This window comes from Phalacrocorax aristotelis, chromosome 2 (assembly GCF_949628215.1).
Source record: "Phalacrocorax aristotelis chromosome 2, bGulAri2.1, whole genome shotgun sequence".
Taxonomy (NCBI): domain Eukaryota; kingdom Metazoa; phylum Chordata; class Aves; order Suliformes; family Phalacrocoracidae; genus Phalacrocorax; species Phalacrocorax aristotelis.
In genome coordinates, this window is record NC_134277.1 from 126,143,592 (window position 1) to 126,163,821 (window position 20,230).

Consider the following 20,230-nt stretch of genomic DNA (forward strand, 5'->3'; position numbering starts at 1 on the left):
TCCAAACCCACTGACATATCTCTGACTCCACAGAAAGTGAGGAAAGGGGAAAGTCTTCCAAAAGGAGGATTCATGGCATCTTGAAAATTATGACAGAAAGGGAATGAAAGTAAAAAGGATGCTACTATTCCTGCCTGTGCCAGGAAGCTGCCCACCCTCACACACACAAAATGGACACCTGTTGAATGAAACCATAATGAAAGAGGTTAGAACAAGGACAGGTTGCAGGATGTCAATGAGACAGGACTTTCTTTTCCCAGAAGACCAGCCTCTGGCCTTGTGATTATAAAGTAAGTTCCAGGTTTTCTGCAGGATATATGTCAGACAATAAAAAGAAGTCATGGAGAGTGAGAGGAACCTTACAATCTCTCCCCTGTCATTAGTGCCTGGCGCCAAAGCAGGGAACTAGTAGCCACGGGTGGGCTTCTAGGTGGACCATACATCTGGTATACTACTACAGTCAGGCATCTAGACAAAGAAGAAAGTGAGTGTTGATCATTTCACAAGCCTGTGGTTGCCTTTCAGTTACAAACAGTGATTACTAAAGTATTTAGCCTTTCTGGTATTAAAACTCTAGATGTGCCTCAGGGAGCCTTTCCCATAGTAAATACCTGTATTTTCAGGAGTTTTCTTTTGTACCCTAGCAAAGGAAAAGAAGCTTTGGGATGGAGATTCCTTGTCTTAATCCATCTCTTCCAAGGAATTAAATAGGGTGAACATAAGTTTCTCTGGCTGAATAGGGCATATCCCTTGGCACAAAGGTCCCAGTGATTTTCCTCTAAAGAATATGGGTAACCAAGGTTTTTCCCTTTCTCTTCTAGCAGGCAGTCCTTATTCTACAGAATTTTTCTGAAATATGAAGAAATGGACAACATGCAGCTGTCAGCAGGAGGCAAGCTGTAAGGACAGTTCACTTATAAGGTTACATCGGGAATGAAATGGACTCCCAGAAATTCCTGGAAGTAACTGGAGAGCTGGCAGAGGCAGGTCGGCCTTGCCATGGTACAGGTGTGGGTATGTGCACTGGTGATGCAAGTGGAACAGGCCCCAGTGCTCTTTCCATACAAGGAGACGCTGCGGAGCACCATATCCTGGCAGGGAAACTCATTTTTGTTGAGTTTTGTGTTGCCACAGATGACCAATTTCCATACACAAAGGGAGATACAACATCAGTGCTACATTGCAGCCTGCCAAAGAAATACACATCATCCTGGGAACTACCCTTGAGAGAGGTGTGCACATTGGCTAAATGTACTGGGTACAGCAGTGGAAAGACAGCCAGTTAATGGGAGCCAAAAAGGTTAACTTAATATCCTTAATATCCCTGAGGCATACAGGTCAGCAGCTAAGGTGTCCATAGGTTTTCACTGAATGCTACAGTGACAATTCACTCTTAAGCTACTGTGAGGATTACAGGAAGAGATCCTGCCTCTTGCGTCTGAGGTGGAAAACCTCAATCCTGACCAGGTGCTCAGATCTACCACCAGACCCTGTCCTGTATCCTGGCTGGGAGGAGAATCCAGCTCAAACCAGTAACATAGGTGGTACAGCCCTGGAAGGCTCAAGGGCTGGAGTACAGTCCAGCTACTGCCTCACTATTGCAGACACTGTGTTCTAACGCCTTTCTTTCTTTTAAGATTAATTCCTTGCTCCTTGGTCTCTCAAAGCTCTCCACAATTTCTTGCGAGCCAGGAAGAACCAACAAAGTAATTAATGCCTTACCCAGACCAACATTCAGGCTTTTCGCATTAGCCCTCACCAGACAGTAAATTATAAAACAAAAGTTTCAAAGAAAGCTTTTGCTGCCCATTAACAAACCCCTAAGCAGCATGCCTGCATCAGCAAACAGTGTCCTGCCATGTTAACATCTGTGCATAAAACAATCCCGCCCACTCACTTCAGTGGGGACAGTTTTCCACATGAGATATTCTTTGAGCTGCAACACTGGTTTTGTTATGTTTAGCTGACAGCACACTATGGTCCCTACAGAGGCAGCGTGACTATTATTAGCTTTCCGTGTCGATACACTTATAATTCTAAAAAAATGAGAATATGAATCTGATGGTGTCAGTAAATCTGGTGGCATTAGTAGGACCTAGTTTCCAGACGAAGCTCCATCGCAGCAGACTGCTTGAAATAACTTCTGAAATTTTTATCTTTACTATTCACCCCTTTTACCATATATGCATTTGTAGTCTCTTCTTCGCAAAAGGCAAAACAGATCCATGCAAGCACATTGCAGCCTTCCAGACTGCTAACATCCAAGATGATTTTCAGTCTCTCTGAAGCGTGCACACGCAAACATTAGAAAGCAAAAGCAACAAGCTTGCGCATACCTAGTGTCTAACACTGTTAAATTCCCTTTGCACGTGGCCCAAGCCACAGGAACTTCCAGGTTCCCACAAGGCCTCAAAGTTTTCTTTAACAGATGTTCTGTATGGAGAGAGCTTGGTCAGGCTCACATTCACCTCTGTACATTTCTGTTCTAGAAAATATTTACCCAAAGGTCTGACTATAAGCAACATCATGTAATAACACAGTCACATTTGCGAGCCTGTTCATGTGAGTGACTTATACAAATAAATGCTCCTTAGATATTAATGATGCTTCTGTTCCACTGACACTAAACTTCTGCATTCTCTTCAGCCATTTCAGTGAAAAACCACCTGCTTAACAGTGAATCAGTACCCTCTAAAATTACATTCTTCATTTTAAGTCATAATCTGGACATCCCAGCAGAAGGTTAGGGATATTCTCCTGAAGCCAAGCAGTACATTACAGTCCGAAAGGAGAAGCAACCTGCGAGCATCCTGTTTCAAGGTAGTTTGCCTTCATTCATAACAAATACTAAGGAAAGAGAAATACTGCAAAGTTTAAGGTTTACACCACAGAAAAGTGAGGTTTTTATTTTCTTTCTTTTAAAAAAAAAAGTTTGGTGCAGGAAAAGGTTCAGTATTTCAGCTTTTACTGACAAGGCTTTAACTCCATCAGAAAGCAGGAGCTGTTGCTTGGGCTGACATGGATTTACGATACTCTACTTCCCCTCTGTGGCAGAGTTTGATAGCTCACCAGTCATGCAGCAATATAGCAAGGAGTGGAGGAGGTTTGTACTTCTGCTTATTAAATTATTTTAATGAGAAAAAAAAAGAAATTAGAAGGGATTATCAAGAACAGTTTCAATGGTATTCATCATTTCCTTACAGTCATTCATTTTTATTCCCATCTGCCACCTGTTTCAAAACGAGTTCTGTCACCATATATTGCACGTCAAGGCAGGTTTTTAAAAATCTTTGTATTACTGTTCTTCCAGACTTCAGGCTCACAGCTGTGTGGAAGAGAAAGAACTGTGGGGAGGAGGGTTTGCACTGCAGGTGGGGGTCTTCAGCATCCCCCACCTTGCACCCAGGCACATGTGGGTCTGAAAGGGGAATCATTGCCATTTGTGGAGCTCGCTGGTTTGGGCACTGCTGTACCTGTGTGCTGCTGCTGTGGAGCCCAGTCGAATACATCCATGTGACAGCCCAGCAGCATGTTGCTGGGCCAGCATGGCTGGACAGCTGCAAAGAGCTCCCTGTCCTGGTGCCACTGGGTGCAGCAGATACTCTCCTCGGCTCAGCTCTGTATTGGAAGTAATAATTAGAAAAAAAAAAGAGGCAGCCCCAGAGAGCCTTTTCCAGGGTCTACGCTGAAGTGTTTCATAGGAGGTCTATCCAGGTGTGCAATTTCCTTTTTGTATAAGGAAACCAGATCCCAGGATTACAAGTCAATGTTTTCCAGGAGCAGAGAGTCACAATTAAGTCATTCAAACAACTAATTTGTCTCTACAGGGAGAACCCCAACAACCCACAGACAGAGGCAGAATAAAACTCAATAACTAAAAATATTTTAATTAAACACAACTCCAAACATACACATTGGCAAACACTGTCTGCTTATTTTATATTGTTGCTAGAAGACAGTGTTAAATTTTGGGTAATTCAATGATGCATTTGTATAACCTTTATTCATTTCTTTGAAATGTAAAAAATGGTATTTTAATTTCATTGCTCTTTTCTGACTCTAACTCTGCAATTCTTTTTTGGGAACAGACTCTTTACAATTTATTAAATCAAATTTCTCTTACTAATCTGAAAGTATGTCTCCAGACAATGCATATGACCATAGCCTAAAAGTTAATTTTTACTGTATCTCAGGAAACATAATATATTGGTATTTTTAATAATGTAAATACATAATGAAAATGGAGCTGCATCAGTTTTAAAACTATTGACCAGTGAATCTCTGAAATTTTATTGCCTTTATTACAGTGATTTATAGAATGGATTTGTTGCTTTATATTATTATATTATACATATATTATTTCTTAATGTCTTCCTCTTCTACATTTTTCATTTTCACATGGTGTGTTTTTTGTCTTATCTGCACTAGACACAATATTTACAAAGTAAGATATGCTGTTTCTGTTGTTACAATTTTCCTTTCTTGCTTAAGTGCCCACGTGGGCACAGATCTGAGGCAGATGGAGGAGATGTATATGGCGCAGTTACTGATCCTGAACAGGTGGCACAATAAAATATCCTGTGAACCCAGAACTGTACAGCCAGAGATTTGCATTGTCATTGCAACAGGCGAGGCAGCTGTCGGTCCTGGCTAAAGAAATGGTGTGAAAGGGGAGGAGAAGAGGCTTGATTTTTAACACTGAGTGGTGGGAAAAGGGATTGAGAAAATACAGAGGACATCTTTGTATACCCTAATCAGAAATGAACAAATCTGGGACATCAGAATACTCTGTTTTAATGATCTCTTAACTGAAAGATGGTCATTTTGGGAGATTCCTGGCTAGCTGTCCTATGGTAATGTTCCTTTTCAGACTGATCTATATATAAAGACTTGGTCAGGAAGGTACTCTGCGTGATGACAGTATATGAATGGATTTAAAACTAGTACTTAATATTGACTGTCACAGGACAGACAGATAAGGATTTGAATACATCAGCAATAGAAAAATGCAGAAAATATTCTGACACAATGTGAGCACCCTAATTGTGGCAGAGTTGGGAGGGGTGAACGGGAAACTACTACTAGTTTTACTAGGTAACAAACTCGCACAAAGTCACAGAGAGAGCAGAGGTAGGAATTTGAATCTCTAGAATTGCGACCATTGCATTCATGTTTTGACTTCTCTGTGAAAGTCAGAACTTAATATTTCGTCAGTACCAGGATCATATCAATGTTACAGCTGAAGCTGAGAGATGGGCAGTCCAAGCTCCTCTTTCTTATCGTTTGGACACCGATGCCACCAGATCTCAATCCAAAACTTGAAACAACAGAACAACATCGTCAAGGAGCAGATAGCCGGCCTGGGATTTTTCAAGAGCAGTACTGTGTGAGGGTTGCAGAAGCCTCCTCACACAAGCATCTTCCATAAGTCTTTTTATGAGACTAGTTATGAAGCTATAAAGATGATCTACGGTCATTTCCTAATTGTTAGTATATTGAACTATTCTGTCAAGCAATATGAAGGTGAAACATTTTCCAAGGCTGACATAATATAGGTGCCAGAAGAGCTGTACTTTGCTGCTTCACTTCACTGGAAATAGAAAAAGAATATGATCGTAAAATTGCATTCCAGAAGCTACGAGCACAAAGTGACAGCAGGTCACAGTCACACAGGCAGTTTTGTGACAAGAAAGAGCAATTCAGCTGCTGCCTCTTGCATCCTCCTTCCAAGTGACTGCCTGGCCCTGACCTGAAACATCTCCGTATTTTTTGTCAGGTGAGTTGTTGTATTGCCTTAGAGAGCTTGAACAGCTCTGCACAGGGTCAGGGGAGTGCCTGAGGCAGCAAGAAGGCAGAGAAGGGAAGCAGCAGCAGATATGGTCAGATGGGTTTAATCTGCTGTGGCAATAACAGCTGAATCCACAGCAGAGCACCGCCTGGTGCCAAGGTTAGGGTAAGGGATGGAGGGAAGGAAATGTAATGAGTGAAAGGAAAAGGAGAGGTCAGAAGCCATCCTTTCCTCTAAGTGGCTAGGAGTTGACCTGAAGCCTTTCCAGCAACCCAGGAGGAAGCATTTTATGACCTGCTGAGCCACCTGGACACTCACAAGTCTATGGGGCCAGGTGGGATCCACCCGAGAGTTCTGAGGGCGCTGGTGGAGGAGCTCGCCAAACCACTCTCCATCATTTATCAACAGTCTTGGTTAACAGAAGAGGTCCTGGACGACTGAAGGGTTGCCAATGTGACACCCAGCTACAAGAGGAGCCAAAAAGAGGATCCAGGGAACTACAGGCCAGTCAGACTGACCTCGGTACCGGGGAAGGTTATAGAGTGGTTCATCTTGAGTGTGCTCACTGGGCATGTGCAGGACAACCAGGGGATCCAGCCCAGCCAGCATGGGTTCATGAAAGGCAGGTCCTGCCTGACCAGCCTGATCTCCTTTAATGACCAGATGACCCACCCAGTGGATGAGGGAAAGGCTGTGGATGTTGCCTACTCAGACTTTAGCAAAGCCTTTGACACTGTCTCCCAAAGCATCCTCCCAGAGAGGCTGGTAGCTCATGGCTGAGACAGGTGTACTCTTTGCTGGGTAAAAAACTGGCTGGATGGCCAAGGCCAGAGAGTTGCAGTGAATGGAGCTAAATCCAGTTGGCGGCCAGTCACAAGTGGTGTTCCCCAGGGCTCAGTTTTGGGGTCAGTTCTGTTTAATATCTTTATCAATGACCTGGATGAGGGGATTGAATGCACCCTCAGTAAAATTGCAGATGACACCAATTTGGGCAGGAATGTTGATTTGCTCGAGGGTAGGAAGGTTCTGCAGATGGACCTGGACAGGCTGGATCAATGGGCCAAGGTCAACTGTACAAGGTTTAACAAGGCTAATTGTTGGTTCCTGCACTGCGGTCACAACAACCCCATGCAACGCTACAGGCTTGGGGAAGAGTGGCTGGAAAGCTGCCCGGCAGAAAAGGACCTGGGGGTGTTGGTTGACAGCCGGCTGAACATGAGCCAGCAGTGTGCCCAGGTGGCCAAGAAGCCAACAGCATCCTGGCTTGTATCAGGAATACTGAGGCCAGCAGGAGCAGGGAGGTGATCGTGCCCCTGTACTCAGCACTGGTGAGGCCACACCTTGAATACTGTGCTCAGTTTTGGGCCCCTCACTACAAGAGGGACATTCAGGTGCTGGAGCGTGTCCAGAGAAGGGCAATTAAGCTGGTGAAGGGTCTGGAAAGCAGGTATTAAGAGGAGTGGCTGAGGGAGTTGGGTTTTTTTAGTCTGGAGAAGAGGAGGCTGAGGGGAGACCTTATCGCTCTCTACAACTGCCTGAAAGGAGGTTGTAGCAAGGTGGGTGTTGGTCTTTTCTCCCAAATAACGAGAGATATGATGAAAGGAAGTGGCCTCAAGTTGCATCAGGGGAGGTTTAGATTGGGGATCAGGAAAAATTTCTTTACTGAGAGAGTGGTCAGTCACTGGAAGAGGCTGCCCAGAGAGGTGGGGGAGTCACCATCCCTGGAGGTGTTCAAAAAAACGTGTAGATGTGGCACTTCAGGACATGGTTTAGGATCATGGTAGTGTTGTGTTGACGGTTGGACTTGATAATCTTAGAGGTCTTAATGATTCTTAGAAATCTTTTTCTTAATGATTCTCTGATTCTTTGGGGGTATTTCTGAGAGCATTTTCCTGAAGGTTTTCTCTGTTACATCTTCCTCATAGAAATGGAGAAAAACAAAGCAAATACCCCGGTGAAAGTTAGCCTTGCAGCTTCTCAACTGCAGGGACAAACCACATTTTCCTTCTTAAGCCTGTGCCTGAGCAACAGGATTTATTCTGCTTGGGACATATACTCTGAATAACACAAAAACTTCTACCAAATTCCATTCTTTGCTACTAAGAAACAGCTGAATTTTAAAATAGTCCCATTTTTGCCTGTTCTGCTTTCTCACTAATTTGTTTGCCCTGCTTGTCTTGGCTTAGCTACAGTTTATGGAAGTAACTCAGTTATACAGTCATTGTCAGTAAAGGGCCTATTTCTGTAGAAGGCTGAAGTTCTTGCATACTGCTCCTACTCATGCTCTTCTGAACTACTAGGTACTGTTTAAATAACTGATGAGACATTTGCATTTAAAAAAACCTAAAACCAGCAAACAAGGCAAATAGTAATCCAATGAAAAATCACTAAAATATCCTGGAATTCAGGTCTCCTGTGAAGTTTTAATTCAGACCTCTTTGTGCCTTGCATTAAGCTACAGGTGTCTACTTCTACAGTCATGCTCTGCTGATCTGACTTGTGATCTGCAGAAATGCTGAATTCTCATGGCTTTAAAGAATGCAGTGAGAAATGTGCTCTAACCATGTGAAACCTTCTATAATACTAGGGGATCCACAGGCCCGGCTAGAGGGCTTTCCCCACAATGAGTTGGAACTTTTTAAGCTTAATTGCACATGCTCAAGAAATGTTGTGAGGAAGGGATTTCTAAAGGTCACTAGTCCAGCCTCCCAGGAGGTTGCTCAAGCACAATTGTTACCAGCTCTAGATCTGTTTGCTTGCGGCTTTGTCTAGCCAGATCTGGAAAACCTCCAAGTCTGGAGACTACACAACCTCTCCCAGCACATGCTACCATCATAGTGAAGTTTTTGCAAATGCCCTTTGTTACATCATCTGCCACTGCCAAGAAAATTGTAACCCTGATATCTTTGTAGCTACCCTTCAAGCTGCTATTAAACTGCCCCTCAGTCTTCTCTTCTCCATGCTAAGCAAGTTCACCCTCCCTCTCAGACTTCCCTGGTACACTGTGTGCTCCAGGACCCTGACCTTCTTAGCTGTCTCCTGCTGGAGACTCTCCAGTTTCTCCTTAGCTCTCTTGAAGGAAGGGGAGGGGCAATCCCGGGCAATTTTTTTTTCAGTATGGTCTCACTGTCACCACAGACAGTAATAATTTCCCTCGACCTACTGGCCATGATACACCTGGCATTTGTTTTGCCTTTTTTGCAACAAGACAGTGTTACTGGCTCATATTATGGTGTCTACTAAAAGCTTACTTTTCTATAAAAAGGATCATTCCTCCACCTCACAAGGAAAACAGAAAAGCATTGGATCATAATTTTTTTTACACTTCTCTTTAGCACTTATCGAGTGACTCTGTGATACCTTAGCACTCTCAAAAACAGTGAATTCCAAATGTAAAAATTTAGGTAAAGCCTAACCTCATTGCTGGGGCACAGCAATGAGCTTAGCAAGATCGACATAGGTATAAATTCATGCTAATTTTTAAAGTTGCCATTATACTGTGCTCTAAAAAGAATTTTCTGAATGTAGCTCAAATTTTTCTAAATCAAAATGCAGGCAGGGGAGAACCAACTGCTTTCTGAGCACACAAGCCAAGTCAGTCCCAGAATCCAGGCATGTATCAGCAAAGAAGAACTGATAATTCCCTGCAACTTAGTCCTTTCAGTGCAAAGTGTAGGACATGCTGTACTTCTAGATAAATGCACCTCTGCCTCCACTTCTGTCTAGAGCACAGAAGGAAGGAGCTGAGATTATTCGAGGTCACCTAACATCCGCCCTATCCTTTCCCAGGTAATCCTCTCCCAGCACAACTTTCTGCTTACTAGGGTGCACGCATGTATCATTAGAACAACTTAGAAGAAAAGAGAGGAGGTGGCAATTTGGAAAGGTTTTGATTTTTAGATCAGATATAAATCATTTAATGCCTCACAACAAGAGAAAAATTGAAACAGATTTTGCCTTCAAACCTACTTTCACCATCATAGAAATTGTTCCACAGAATTTTTCCCTTTCCTTTTTATGTGCAAAACATTTGGAACCCCCAAGAGCTCTGAGATAAAATAGAAAAGCAGCATTGTCTCTGAAGTTTCAGACATCGTAACAGCTTTATTGATAAAAATGCTCAGAAATATACCTATTCTACTAACCACACAAAGAAGAGAAACTCCAAAATTACTCTTGCCAAAAACACAGTCATTCCTCTGAGACAAAATCTGGAACGTCATGATTTAGTTTTCCTTTAAATTACCATCCGGACTTTTCTTTTGAGGGACTTCTGTGGAGGGCTCAGGTATTTGCAGTTCTCACTAAAGACTCATGAACGCTTCCATTGTAGCGATCAGCTGAATATCACATCCTAGAGTTAAATCAGCCCCCATCATAAAATACTCTGGAGAGTCTTCAATGTATGAAAAAAAAAATCCTGAGACAAAACTACTGTCACCTGCATAAACCGCAAGGGTTTCCACTTAGGGGTACAAGGAGGAAACAGGGTCTGAGCCCACTCATGTCCTTACACAGAGGATGACCTGAATTTCAACTTAGTTATGCCCTTTGGGTAAGCTCAAAATTTTTTAGTGAAAATTGGCTGTAGGGAGGCAGTGGGGAATGTATGTAATCCATCATCTCAAGTGCCTCAGACCTAAGATGTTCCATCCACTCCATAACCAAGGGCACTGTAACAGTGACATAGGAGGAACTCAAGTCTCTCTGCCCTTACTGTCTGGGCAGAAGATTGCCAACACAAGACGCTGAGCCTCTCTATTTTAATTTATTTATTGGCAAGACAGCCATTTCAAAGGATTACTACAACGAACCACTTAATACAAGAAGCATATGATCACATTGATCTCAGGTAGTCCCTTGCCCATTTTCATTCCATACTTGTTGAAGGCAGAAGCATTAACAAAAGGCATAGAATATGATATTTGTAATATTGTTCAGATCTTTGCCTTTGAAAAGGTAAAAAACACTCCAAACCCCTAGAGAGCTGAAAAAGGGAAGACATGAGAATAGTCTGTTATCATCGAGAACTTTAATATTTAATAAAAGATTTTTCCATGAAGAGAAAAACATTTCTAGAGATGCTGCAAAGACTGCACTGCTGATCCTGAAAATCTTTGTTGCTGTATTATTTGTCCCATTTTTTGATAGCATCACTCACAAACTAGGGCAGGGCAGACAAATACAGATGAGTGGGTCTTCCAACACTGAAAATATTAATTGTTGATTATCATTTCAAGCAAACTCCCTATGGTTTATCTAGTATATATTTACAATATGATACTTTGCATTTTTAATTAATTTTTATGTTATTGGATGTTAGTTCAAGTGAAAAAAACCTAACCCAAACAAAAACCTAAGTAGATCAGTTATGCCATTTTTCTGTTTTGGCTTAAAAGTAAGTTTTACAAAATACTACTGATAGAAATTTTCTTCTTGGCTGTCAATGTCATCATCATGATTTTTCATCTCATTTTGATAAGAAACTTGCAGTCTAAATATTTGATCTGAGTGATCTATGGAGTGACTACATCAGTGGGCTAGGGAAGAGCTATGGATGTCATCTATCTGGACTTCTGTAAGGAGTTTGACGCAGTCCCCTACAACATCCTTCTCTCTAAATTGGAGAGATATAGATTTGATGGATGGACTGTTCAGTGAATAAGGAATTGGTTGGATGGTCACATCCAGAGTGTAGCGGTCAATGGCTCGATGTCCGGATGGAAATCAGTGATGAGTGGTGTCCTGCGGAGGTCTGTATTGGAAGAGATATTGTTTAATATCTTCAACAAGTTTGCAGATGACACCAAGCTGAGTGGCATGGCTGACACACCTGACAGATGGGATGCCATCTAGAGGGACCTGCACAAGCTCAAGAAGTGAGCCCGGATGAACTTCATGAGGTTCAATAAGGCCAAGTGCAAGGCCCTGCACCTGGGCTGGAGCAACCCCCAGTATCAAGACAGGCTGGGGATGAAGGGATTGAGGGATGGTCCTGCCAAGAGGGACCTGGGTGTAATGATGGATGAAAACCTGGACATGAGGCGACAAAGTGTGCTTGCACCCCAGGCCAAGCATATTCTGGGCTTCATCAAAAGAAGTGTGGCCAGCAGGTGTAGGGAGGTGATTCTGCCCCTCTACTCTGCTCTGGTGAGACCTCACCTGGAGTGCTGTGTCCAGCTCTGGAGCCCTCAGCACAGGAAGGTCATGGACCTGTTGGAAGCAGGTCCAGAGGAGGCCACAAAAATGGTCAGAGGGATGGAGAACCTCTCCTATGATGACAGGCTGAGAGAGTTGGAGTTGTTCATCTTGGAGAAGAGAAAGCTCCAGGGGACCTTGTTGCAAACTTTTAATGCCTAAAGGGAGCTTATAAGGAATACGGGGACAAACTTTTTAGTAGGGCCTGTAGTAATAGGAGAAGGCATAATGGTTTTAAACTAAAAGAGGGTAGTTTTAGACTACATATAAGGAAGAAATATTTTACGATGAGGGTGGTGAACCACTGGAGAGGTGGTTGCCCGGAGAGGTGGTAGATGCCCCATCCTTGGAAGTATTCAAGGTCATGCTGGATGGGGCTCTGAGCAACCTGATCTAGTTGAAGATCCCCTTGTTCATTGCAGGGGGTTGGACTAGATGACCTTTAAAGGTCCCTTCCAACCTAAACTATTCTATGATATAAAGTAATCTCAATTTCATTTCCAGTTAGATCCTCCTCGGTCCCCTCCCTTTTCCTCCCAGTGTTCTGGACATGTGACTCAAGCCACAGACATTCAAGTCACATTCCCACAAATGATCAGGGTGATAGAATTTAGAAATTATTCATGTACTTTTTCTCCCCCTCGACTGCAGTTTTAATAAGAAGGCTGAATCTCAGATGCGGAGTTTCAAAAATGGGTAGTGACTGTTCTTACTTTCCTTTTTCAGGTGATTCAACAGATCAGCCTGAGGAAAATTGCTTCTCTCTTCCCAACAGAAACTGTGCCAAACTGGAGGCAGCAACAGGCATCATCCTAACATGCTCCTCACCAGGGAGATTATTTCCATAGAACTCTGTTTTCCCTAATGCAATTTCTGCAGGTGAAATTAGTGCATAGAACAATGAACTGCCACCCCCAGCCCACCCCCGCAGTCAGAAGACAGACACACAGCAAAGCTCAGCCTAGTCCTGATTCAGTCAGCACTGCAGAAAGTGCCTGTGATGAACACGGACCAAGAAAGATTCAAGTAATTCAAAGAATTTCAATTTATACTGAGGATGATTGTCCAAACAAACAGAAAATGCCTCATTTTTCTTTTTAAACATAACACTAGCTTTCTTTTTTTAATTTTCTTTCATCTTCCAATGTACCTATGGAACTTAGTTTTCATATTCTTTTTAAGTATTGTACTTAAATATGCAGCTATATGTAATTAAGAGGAGGAATTACTTGCACATACAAGTGACAGTTCCCAAATTAGCATCATATTTGGACACAAATGTAAACTCATAAAAGTCTCAATCTATTTTCCTCGCTGTCAGCTCTCTCGTTAAAATTAGGATGCTTATTTTTTCCCAGCTGTTCTTTTTGTTGTTAGACTTTCTGCTGTCCTTACCATACCTCTGGCAGGCAAGGACCCATTTATGTTAGCTTTCACCATGGGAACAGCAACCCCTGCAGATGAAGACTGAAGTTTGGTTTGTAGCAAATGGATGTTCTTCAAAACTCCTCTCTTCCGTCTTGCCTCAGGTTTGATTAAGTGAGAGGCTGCAGAGGGGGCAAGCAGCACACACTTGCTTTGTCTGTGCAGCTGGAGTGTGGGGGACATGGACCTTTTCTATTTCTCTGTTCCTCAGGCAGGAAGGTGACAGTCACTAGAAGTCCATGTGGTGTGAATAGAAGGCAATGCCAAGAAAGCAATAATATTACATTTTTATGTTGTTGACACAGTACTGGAAGACAGTTGTGGAGAAGAGCACTGCAGGCTTCCTGTAAAAAGGCTGAAAGAGAAAACGACTTCGGGTTTTTTTTCTGCACATGAGAAATGAACACAAAGGAAAACAAATGCCAGCAACAAACAATTTCAGCAGTGAGTAGCTGATAAAATATCAGTGCGCTCTCTATTCTTGCTGGCACAGTGGCCAGAAAGAGCCTAGAAAGGTGTGATGGAGCCGCTTCAAGAGTCCCCAACACACTGCTGCAAGACATAACATTTCCAGATAAAGATGGGTATGATAGCTGCCATGCAAGAAAGGCCAAAAGAGAAGCCTATTCTTTGCCAGATAGGAGGAAGTTCAAATGATACCAAAAACTATAACAATTTATATTAGCTGGAGAACCAAGTCTTGGTATTTTAACGGTAGTAAGATGGGGTGCTTCAATTGCTTAAGCAACAGAAGAGGTTTTTTATTTGTTAAACTAAACAGATCATTTTTCTGGTGGGGGAACACCTAGATTTTAAGAAAGAAGCCAAAAAAAAGGGGGAGGAGAGGTTACAGAGTATCATCAAGTCATGCTTCTGGTGGGTGAGAATAAAAATATTATTTCCATGAGACTGAAACATAGAAGTTGTTGAGCTGATGGAAGTGGAGGCGGCACCCCTCTAACAATATCAGACGTAAGCAATTAACTTGAAGTGGCAGGTGGAATGGTTATGTACTTAAAAGCACACAAAGCTTGAACGTACAGTTGTTACAATTGACCTTATTCTCATGACTTACAGGAGCAAAACTTTTAGGAAATAAGCATACGCACAGACATCTTCATGGGAAGTTCACACCATGATTTCAAGCTCTAGTTACAAATGTCTGTGAACTCATGGGGTAAATTTTAAGGAGCCCGAAAACAGCTACTTAACAGAAAGTATGTGGCTGGTAGCTAAAACTCACTGTACAGAAGTGTGCATTTTTACTACAGTATTAAATCAAATTAAAAATACAAGAGAGTGTGCATTAGAGATAACAACAAGCTGTCAAACTGCACATTAGCAATTCAGTGCGGCCCTCTGGATCAGACGCTAGAACACTGTGGGTTCCCTCTTAACTAAAAACATGCGCCACAACTGAGAAAAAATTATGAGAGACTTTCCTCAGTAAAAAATGAAACGGGCATGTAAATTTTCCCTGAAATCTTTCTGGCTCTTCAGGGCATTCATGAAAAGACAGAGCCCTCTACTGGCCTCTGCTTCTTTTTTTCCCCTGAAGTCCTTCAGTATTGGAGATCCAAGTGCCAGTGCTAAAAGTCGTTTTGGCATACATAGTTTTATTGATCTAAATCTATTAGGATGGAGTGCAGTTTAGGTTCCAAAAGTCATTGTTACACCTGCATAAAACTACTCGTGTGAGAAAAGATTAGGATCTTATCAGAATAGCAGGCAGATCTGTGTCAGTTCAGTCCTCTAGAAAACATTACATAAGGGATATTTTTCTTTTGCTAAAATGATTGAAAATATTTGCTGTTGATGCAAATATTTCCAACAGGTTCAGGTACTAAGATTTCAGAAAATTATGGGAAGCAGGTTAAAACACTTGCCTTTCCCCTAATACAGAACAATACATTCATATGCATTTGATCCCCTTTATTATAGTTGAACACTATCCCCTTGCACAAATAGAATCTGGACTGTGTTATTTGCTCTCTGCAAATACAAAGATGCCAGACCCACCCAGCCTAGGTGGAGTTCAGATGAGAGGAGTGCAGTCTTGATGCTTTCTTAACTCTACAATAAGTATATAGCTCTGGAAGAAAAATGTGTGGTTTTAAAATGTAAAAGCTAAATATGTGTATTTTCACGTCACTCTATTGCCCTAACAGAATTACTATACATTAGCACAATGCTTGCTGTGCTTTTGATTTAGATTATACCACTTAATTTGAAAGAATTTTTGTAACTTGGAGTCATTTTACTTAAGATGCATGACGAGTAAAGGGTCACCAAGTCTAGACCCACAGCAGAGATGATGGGCACCCACTCCAGTTCATCTGACCTGAGTGCAAAGCATTCCCACAGCCCCTGCCTGGCTGCTTTCACTGCTTCTGTACCCACCCGTGGTGCCAGGTCAAACTTCCATCCTCTGCAGCGGGAGTTCAGCCCTTTCCCTGGGAATGAGAAATTCTCCTCTTTCGCTGATGGAGACTCCCAGGATGGCTTTAAGCAACCAAGTTAGGGGCCAGGCCAAGTTAAAACAGTGCTGTGCAGTGTTATCTTGAAAAACAGAGTTTAATTATTGTAGCACTACAAATGAACTGATGTTTGGAGTTGAAGACCATGACTGAAAAGCCCTCAGACATTAGACTAGTGTGTGGGATATCTGTGTGCCAACAGATGAGAAGTCGTCTACTCAGGACAGTCTTATTATTGTACAAAGAAAGAAATGTGCAAATGGCTTTTAGGCATACGCAACTTGAACTGAACTTACAATATTTTAAATTATTTTAGGCTGCATTTATGAATAGCGTATGGACAACACGACCACCTGAAAGGAGAAAATGAAAACAAGGTGTATAACACAACATATGTGAGGAGCCGATCCAACAGACAAAAGGGAGCCCTAAAATGGGTTTATGTTGTTGAGGAGCAGGATGCCACTGTGGGCCATTTAGATTTTGTACACGGTGTTAAGGCTTGTCAGCTATCACACTGCTCTGCATAAGGAAACGTGCAAACACCCACCCCGGGGCAGGTTCTGTGGCTCAGGCAAAGATGGGCCCTGGTCAGAGGTGAGGCTGGAGGCTGCCACGGGGACCAGTGTTGGCGGGCAGCGGCTGCCTGCTCCAGGTCCAAGCACAGGTCGAGTCTTTGGTGTGATACCAGAATTACCCAGCAGCACTCAGAGCCTGGAAGAAGCACTGCTAGCAACCCAGCTCTTATGCTATACTGCAGTGATGGCTCAAGTGGGAGAAATACAAGCCTGAGACCCTCGTGTAAATGGCTGACAGCATAGACACAGCTCAATCCTTCAGGCCTCCCAAAGGATACAATCATTTTTAACAAGCCAGCTACCAACTGTTAACATGTTTGCTCAACTTCTGCAGTTTCCTTTGTTGTCCAAGTGTCACCATACTTGTGTTTTTGCCCTTTGTGTGCCTTAATGCAACCCACAGTGAAGTGCAATTTCAATGTTTTCCTAACTGGCGTACTTGAAAAGACAGTACTTTCAGTGCAGCAAAGTTCCCAAACTGGCTGTGGGAATCAGCTAGTCCAGCAATTAGTCACATGAAACAGCAACTATACATGTGCTATGCTTTCCTCACAAGCCTGCTACTTGTGCTGTCCAGATTGCTGCCAGTTGATGTCCAGTGTCATCAAAGGCAGTTGGGAAAACTTAAATGTAATTGATAAATGCAAATACCATTCATTTGTTCCCCCTGCCCCCTGCAAGATGAGCAGAACCCCTGCTCCTGAGTTGTTCCTTCTACAAAATGCTCTTCAGAGCACCACAACAAACACCTCTCTCTCCAAATTACTGCCAAATACTCCACACTGATTATCTGGTTAGATCACATATGATCAACCAAACATCCACGTACAGCTCCTGTGGCACAAGCCTAGGCACGTTGCCTATGTCCGTACACATCAGTTATAGTGTCCACAATCATCCTGGACTCCACAGTTTCCCAGTCGGTACAGCGGCATGTTCCTCATCATGTTTTTGGCCTAAGCAAACCAGCTCCACCCCAATCAATCAATTTCCCAGGCATGGTTCAGTAGTCTGCATGAACCCAGGACACTCCTCGATGAGCAGTCCACATGCAGCCACCCCATTTTGGAGTCTGGAAGTGTTTAGTAGCATATAAAATCAGTATCAGTGCCAGAGCACAATTTCAGGCATGCTAAAACATGGCTTTCGTGAGTACCAACTGGACCGTGCCGGCACAGAGGCTGCTTGGCAAATTCAGTTCGTACCTGGGAAAGATATCAGCAAAGCGCATCAAGGCCAGCATTGCCAGGATGACACACGACTTCATTGTACATCCAGTCATGCACGTTATCGGTAGGGCTGACAAAAACCACATTGAACCACATTGAAGCTGCACCCAAGAACAGCCCCAAAGGCCACACTCGTGTGGGATATTAAAGCATCTTTCAAATTATTCCATGGTTTCACTTATGAAAAGTGGTACATGATTAGAAAAAGGGCTAGTAATGGTAGAGTTTGGCAGGATACCAGAAAATAATGGAAAGAAGAGACTCAAGCAGAATGAAGTAACATAATTAGGAAGAATCTTGGAGATGATGTTGGAAGGAAAGCTTCTTTGGATCCAAGGAAAAATACTACATGGGGGATTTCTAAGGACCCATTTTCCATCATACAAATCCACCGACTTTCAGAATAAAACATACATATGAAAGCAAAAACAGTGGAGATACTGAATTATATTTATCATGAACTTGGCTGGACCTGTCAATAACCATAATCCATCAGGCAGGAAGTCCTGCACACACGATGGACATAGCACAGCTGTGGCAGCCTGACATGCAATACTGGAAAAAGAAAAAAAAATCTTGTGCACAAAGAAACAATAAATACCCAACTGAAAGACAAGATATAGGAAAATACCTTCACAGACCAGTATTTTCAGAGAGTTTATTTATAGAATCATTATTGCAATTTGGCACACAATCAGAAAATGGTAATACAATTTGGTGGGACAACAGGAAAAATGCTGGAGTGCTGCTGGCCCTTTAGGGTGAAAAAAAGAAATGTGAATTACAAATAAGGAACAATCAGGGTTGGAAACAATATTATCTGAGAGTGAGCTCTATCAGCTGTAGATCATAAAAAACCTGAAAGACTTACAACCTCAAGACACTAGGATGAGCTTTAAGTCCTCTAGTAACATAGACTGAAGCTGCCAGAGGCGAGTTTAACACAACCCAGGTTGTTTGCTTTATTGGCAGAAGCTGAGCTCTTCAGAACTTAGCTTAATTTAGTGTTTGTGTTTTATCTGGCTTGCTTCTGCTCACACTGAATTCAGTGGGAATGCTGCTACTGACTTCAGCAAAATCAGGCCTTTCACAGAGGGCCAATGGAGCCTCTTTCATAAGCAATGAAGCTCTGCACCCAGAGGAACAGAAATGCTGAACTCTTGTAACATTACACTGAAAAGCTGTTTTCTTCTCCTTTTTAATACAGTTTAACTTCTCCTTAGTCCATTTGCATCTTTTCTGCATGTCCAGTATCACTAATGTCATGAACCTCTCTTCAAGAGGCCTTTATTTTATTTACATCTATCACACCTTTGGTAGGACCACCACCTTAGACCTCGGTCCCAAACATTAACAGCCTGAGGATAAACTGGATAGTTTGCTGCTGTGGCACTCACTCTGGGACTGTTTCCACCTCCAATCTCTCATTTTTCTTGTCCACATGGACTAAGAAAGGACCATGGACCAGGAAGGAACAGAAAAATGAGTAGCAACAGAGGGGAAAATGGCTGCTAATTGTTGGCCCAGAGGGAGCATCAGAAGGAAATTGGATGAGCACTTCTGAACCCCTCTCAGAGCTGTAAGAGCTGATGCGGCATCTGAAAAACTTGAAGTATAAGGCTTCAACAGCTTCTCGGTAAGACCCATGAGTGGCACAACCTGCTCACGGGGTGGGAAGACACTTGCAGCAGGTGCTAGCACTTCGTTATAAGAGCTGCCATACAGAAGGTGTGGTTCAAAAGTCCGAGTCCTCAGACTTACCACAGTCTTGTCCCAGGGAGTTATAGTACAGTGAAGTGGATATAGCGCAGTTTTATCACTGAGGATAGCAGGTCAGAAGATAAGACTATGAATGATATTTTGGCAAAGTCAGATCTGTAATTGTTTGTGTGAAAGGACCTAAATCTCTACAACAAAGCATTAAAAAACGGCTCAGCATGAATGGCCTGACAGGAAGCCATCCATCCAGGCTCTCCTTGGTTAGAGGCAGTCTCTCGCACCCTCATCCTGCCTGGGTTTAAAATCATGCAGGCATTTATCTGTGGTCCATTAAATCTTAACTGTATGGTTATCTAACCATACATATCTTGCCCTGATGGGCAAGAGAAATGAAATTAACAATGTAATTTAAATCAAGAAATGGAAATAAGTGTTCTCTGTTACAATTTCTCCAGCACAGCCATCTGCTTCTTTCCTCTCCACTTCTCTATACTTTAGAAAACAGATCCACAAAGGGGTTGGGAGTGACTGGGGAGACAGTAGCCTACAAAGGCAGTTTTGCCAGAGAAACTGCGACTGGAACATCCATGAGACAACGAAGCAGCCAGCTTTGGTTAGCATAACACAGACGAGGCCCAGCACAGCACTCAGTCACTTCTCACTGCACTGCTCTGGGGGATGCGGACTCCTTGTTTTGTGCTATTAAACTAGGAGTATACAGTATTGCACTGCTGCTGTACAACTCCAACAGATGAGAGGATGTTGGGGTACATTTGTTTATAAACAAAAAAGCAGAGATGAACTCCAGTGCTGACT